The sequence below is a fragment of the Xenopus tropicalis genome, chromosome 2 (assembly GCF_000004195.4).
Source record: "Xenopus tropicalis strain Nigerian chromosome 2, UCB_Xtro_10.0, whole genome shotgun sequence".
NCBI lineage: Eukaryota > Metazoa > Chordata > Amphibia > Anura > Pipidae > Xenopus > Xenopus tropicalis.
In genome coordinates this window covers 173,910,262-173,916,509 of record NC_030678.2, presented here as the reverse complement: position 1 = coordinate 173,916,509, position 6,248 = coordinate 173,910,262, and positions in this window count along the sequence as shown.

Sequence of the window (6,248 nt, the reverse complement as noted above, 5' to 3'; positions counted from 1 at the left end):
ATGTATCTACTCGAGTCCAGAAGAACCTAGACTGCTGGGTAAAGAACAAATGATGCCGTATTGAAGCCAATGAGCCCTGGGTCGGACCGGCGCTGATGCTCTTACACAGACACCCATTGTATTTCCAGCGTTCGGGTTTTTCTCGTTTCCATAGCAACTCATGTTTTATTTTATTTTTTATTCTGGGTGAAGCGGGTGCTTGTACTTGTGGGTTTAGAGACTGGCGTAGGGTCTGTCGTTGTGGGCCGCTGTGCCCGGAGTAGTTAATAATGTGCCCGTAGAATGGGGCATAGGAATGAGCATGTCTAGCAATATGTTATTGTGCCGCTGTAGCAATACCTGTCTTATTGCCCCCCGTGTACTTACCCCCCCGTGTTCTACCCTCCGTTATTGTCAGAGCATCGCTGAGTCAGTGGGACCCCCCCCCCCGAGGGGAGAAGGGGGCACCTTGGCCGAGTCCAGTCATGTAAGAGATATATATATTATATAAGTATAATAATGTACCCCCTACTTTAAAGCATAAGGATATTATATGTAAGTGAGGAGCTACACCATCATTTATATACACCCAAGCTCCATATCCTTGTAGTTTAAAGCAGGGGGTGTGCTCTTTATAATACACAATGTAGGGATGTAGAATCCCAGCTATATGGTTGCTATGGGCCAGAGAGGCGATAGCAACAGCCGTGCTCTCCGACATAAGCACAAACAAGTGACGGCTCGCGTTCTGAAACACCTTATATTGATGGTAGTTGCCCTTTAATGCACCCCCCCGCTGGCTATTCCTTGTTGCCTGGGGTGGCACCCTGACATCTGTGCCAGGGAAAGGTGCAAAATGGACTCTGATGCCCCAGTTGTTTTTTAGTATTAAATGGGACTATCCAACCTACACTGCCTCTGGTGCTGCTGGGAGTTGTAGTTTAACAACTAAGGGACACGGGTTTGATATAAAGCACCAACCTATTATAGACGGATAGGGGCGTATACATCCAGCAATACATGTTATAGGCTGATACAAGGGGAAAGCCGGGTCCTGCTCCGCAGAGCTTACAATCTAGCCCAACTGCCGCCATCTTGCCCAGGCCTCCATTTTGTCATGGCCGCAGTCTGGCAATGTTTCTCTTTATAAAACAAATCTCCTCCCTTATAATAATATAAAGAGCTAGCGCCCCCATTTCTGCCCTCCCACGTGGGGCCGGCAATCCCCCCGATAATGCACTGTGCTCCCCACACAGATACCTGGCGCCCCTTTGTGTTACTAAGCAGTATTAATCGTCCCGCTTGGATTCCTCGTTTCTCGCGATTTTCATTGGCCGACAGAACCAACCCGAAAATGCTCAGAAGTCTTCCAAGTGATCGGCCCGAGGCTCCTACAGGAGCGGGAAAAGCCCGGCCGCGAGCGCTTGTGAATACGAAGTGTTAATCTCTATTTTTATCGGAAAGATCGGCGAGCGCTCTCCCCGAAACGTCGCAGCCACGAGTTTGTAATTGTACGATATTTACTGTAAGATGTAGAACATTCAATAACTATTAAAATGTTTCCAAAAAACTGGTTTTGTTTTGGGGTTTCTGCCCCCCAATAAGGGGTTAATTATATCTTAGTTGGGATCAAGTACAGGTACTGTTTTATTATTACAGAGAAAAGGGAATCATTTAACCATTAAATAAACCCAATAGGGCTGTTCTGCCCCAATAAGGGGTAATTATATCTTAGTTGGGATCAAGTACAGGTACTGTTTTATTATTACAGAGAAAAGGGAATCATTTAACCATTAAATAAACCCAATAGGGCTGTTCTGCCCCAATAAGGGGTAATTATATCTTAGTTGGGATCAAGTACAGGTACTGTTTTATTATTACAGAGAAAAGGGAATCATTTAACCATTAAATAAACCCAATAGGGCTGTTCTGCCCCCAATAAGGGGTAATTATATCTTAGTTGGGATCAAGTACAGGTACTGTTTTATTATTACAGAGAAAAGGGAATCATTTAACCATGAAATAAACCCAATAGGGCTGTTCTGCCCCAATAAGGGGTAATTATATCTTAGTTGGGATCAAGTACAGGTACTGTTTTATTATTACAGAGAAAAGGGAATCATTTAACCATGAAATAAACCCAATAGGGCTGTTCTGCCCAATAAGGGGTAATTATATCTTAGTTGGGATCAAGTACAGGTACTGTTTTATTATTACAGAGAAAAGGGAATCATTTAACCATTAAATAAACCCAATAGGGCTGTTCTGCCCCAATAAGGGGTAATTATATCTTAGTTGGGATCAAGTACAGGTACTGTTTTATTATTACAGAGAAAAGGGAATCATTTAACCATTAAATAAACCCAATAGGGCTGTTCTGCCCCAATAAGGGGTAATGTTATTACTAACATTGGAAGTTTCTGTCTCCGCCCCCTCTGATGATGTCACTGCCCATATTTGACATTACTGGAGGAGGATCCGGTACATATGGGTGTAGGTTCAGGGGGCGCAGCCTAAAGGGAAAGGCCCAGGACTCGGCCCCTCTCACGGTGACACAATGAATTGGGGCTGGTATTTATAGTATTTCAGCTATTAATCTGCTGTAAATGGGGGACTGGGATAGGAGGTTGAACAGATTCACTTCTGCTGGTAACGGAGACACATGGGATAAAGGAAATAAACCCCCAACCCTGTAGGCAGTTATGAATAATATCCGGGGCTGGTTTGGGCTAAACATTAACCCTATCTGTAACAATGGCCCCTTTATTGGAGCTCCCTATAGATCCTCTCAGGTCCCTGTCTGGGTTTCAAATGAGGGGTGGGCGTGTCCTAATGGTCCCTGCCAGAAGCACAGTAGGAGGGGGATAGCCAATCACAGCCCTGCACTCACACAAGCACAGACAGGCTTCAGTTCCCTATCAGGTCAGCCTAGCTGCTGATTGGTTCCTATCCTACAGTTCCGCCCCCCCTGCACAGCCTGGGAAAGGAAGCAGCAGGAAGTGGCACAAATGGGCGGGGCTAGTGGGTTTTTGGAGATATTTTCAACAAATCAGCCTGAAAAAATGCCCAATGGAGCAATGACCTACGTGTCCTGCTGTGAGATGGTTCCCCTGCAGATACCTGGGCCCAATTAGGATTTATCCTGGTACCTCAGGTCTCAGAGCTGCTAATAGTGCCCTGTCCCGGTGCCTGTGAGTGGAACCCTGTTACCCCAACACCCCAAACTTGTATTCAGCTCCTTCCATTGGCTCCAGCGCTCGCCTCTACAGCATCTGGAAGGAACCGGGTGCGGCAGAACCGGGACAAATGGGTTCTGAAACTTTAGCAGCACGTAAGTAATGAGGGTAGAATGTTCTTTATCATTGGATGAATGGGCACAAACCCATTGGTTAGTGTGCGCCCCAATTCAGCCAGAACCCCCCAGTAATGGCGCTGTCATGTCACTGCCCATGTTAAATAGAGTAGATTTAGGGCACCCCCTAGTGATCAAAAGAGGGTAATGCATATACATATTAAAGACTCCTACTCAGTAAAAATATTACATTTATTTCAGTCAGTTAAAAGCATTAACAGCCCCATATGCAGAGTCTGGGCCCTTACTGAGTAGTAATGGAGTCTTTAATATGTACACAAAATAGCCGCATCTTTATTATATTCCCTATTAATAACATTGGCACCAAGTATTATTGGTACCGCCCAGTATTATTAGTACCGCCCAGTATTATTGGTACCGCCCAGTATTATTAGTACCGCCCAGTATTATTGGTACCGCCCAGTATTATTAGTACCGCCCAGTATTATTGGTACCGCCCAGTATTATTGGTACCGCCCAGTATTATTTGCACCGCCCAGTATTATTGGCACCGCCCAGTATTATTGGCACCGCCCAGTATTATTGGCACCGCCCAGTATTATTGGCACCGCCCAGTATTATTGGCACCGCCCAGTATTATTGGCACCGCCCAGTATTATTGGTACTGCCCAGTATTACTGGTAAAGCCCAGTATTATTGGTACCGCCCAGTATTATTGGTACTGCCCAGTATTATTGGTACTGCCCAGTATTATTGGTACTGCCCAGTATTACTGGTAAAGCCCAGTATTATTGGTACCGCCCAGTATTATTGGTACTGCCCAGTATTATTGGTACTGCCCAGTATTATTGGTACTGCCCAGTATTACTGGTAAAGCCCAGTATTATTGGTACCGCCCAGTATTATTGGTACCGCCCAGTATTATTGGTACCGCCCAGTATTATTTGCACCGCCCAGTATTATTTGCACCGCCCAGTATTATTGGCACCGCCCAGTATTTTTGGCACCGCCCAGTATTATTGGTACCGCCCAGTATTATTGGTACTGCCCAGTATTACTGGTAAAGCCCAGTATTATTGGTACCGCCCAGTATTGTTGGTACCGCCCAGTATTGTTGTTAAAGCCCAGTATTATTGGCACCGCCCAGTATTATTGGCACCGCCCAGTATTATTGGTACCGCCCAGTATTATTGGTGCTGCCCAGTATTACTGGTAAAGCCCAGTATTATTGGTACCGCCCAGTATTGTTGGTAAAGCCCAGTATTATTGGTACCGCCCAGTATTATTGGTACCGCCCAGTATTACTGGTAAAGCCCAGTATTATTGGTACCGCCCAGTATTGTTGGTACCGCCCAGTATTGTTGGTAAAGCCCAGTATTATTTGTACCGCCCAGTATTATTGGTACCGCCCAGTATTATTGGTACCACCAAGTATTATTGGTACCGCCCAGTATTATTGGCACCGCCCAGTATTGTTTGTACCGCCCAGTATTGTTGGTAAAGCCCAGTATTATTGGTACTGCCCAGTATTATTGGCACCGCCCAGTATTATTGGCACCGCCCAGTATTTTTGGCAACGCCCAGTATTACTGGCACCGCCCAGTATTACTGGTAAAGCCCAGTATTATTGGTACCGCCCAGTATTGTTGGTACCGCCCAGTATTGTTGGTAAAGCCCAGTATTATTGGTACCGCCCAGTATTATTGGCACCGCCCAGTATTATTGGCCCGCCCCAGTATTTTTGGCAACGCCCAGTATTACTGGCACCGCCCAGTATTACTGGTAAAGCCCAGTATTATTGGTACCGCCAGTATTGTTGGTACCGCCCAGTATTGTTGGTAAGCCCAGTATTATTGGTACCGCCCAGTATTATTGGTACCGCCCAGTATTGTTGGTTAAGCCCAGTATTATTGGTACCGCCCAGTATTGTTGGTACCGCCCAGTATTATTGGCACCACCCAGTATTATTGGTACCGCCCAGTATTATTGGTACCGCCCAGTATTATTGGTACCGCCCAGTATTATTGGTACCGCCCAGTATTATTGGCACCACCCAGTATTATTGGTACCGCCCAGTATTATTGGTACCGCCCAGTATTATTGGTACCGCCCAGTATTATTGGTACCGCCCAATATTATTGGTACCGCCCAGTCTCAGCTGGAAGTGGTTCTGCTTCTTAGAACTAAACCTGTCCCCATTTATTTGCTGCCTTTTGGCACAAATAGCTCTTTCTGCCAGTGTCTCGGGGTTACGGATAAGGAAGATTTCAATGTAAAAGGGGTTTAATAAGGGAAGGTAATTTCTTTAACTAGCTGAAGAATGGAAGCTGCAAAATAAAATTAATCAGCACTATGAAATCTTACAGTGTGGATGAGTGACTACTACAGGCTGTTAGGGGATGCTGGGAGTAGTAGTTCAGCAGCTGGGGTGGGTAATAAGTCCCTAATTTATCAGTTTCCTCCATGACTCCAGCCCTGTATCCAGTATATATCACAGCACATTCCTTGTGTTGTGGTTCTGTTAGTTCAACCCTTTATTGCTCCATAAATAACACATGCAGTTCAGCTGCACTCCAGCAGAGCCCAGTAGAGATCCATTTAATAGTTGGTATTTTATTGATCCCTATGTGCCATAGTTTTATGGTATCTCTCTGTACAGGCTATGAGCAAACTTAGGGGGCTGTTCCTGCTGAATTGTGCTTAGTACAGGGGAATCCCTATGTGCCATAGTTTTATGGTATCTCTCTGTACAGGCTATGAGCAAACTTAGGGGGCTGTTCCTGCTGAATTGTGCTTAGTACATGGGGAATCCCTATGTGCCATAGTTTTATGGTATCTCTCTGTACAGGCTATGAGCAAACTTAGGGGGCTGTTCCTGCTGAATTGTGCTTAGTACATGGGGAATCCCTATGTGCCATAGTTTTATGGTATCTCTCTGTACAGGCTATGAGCAAAC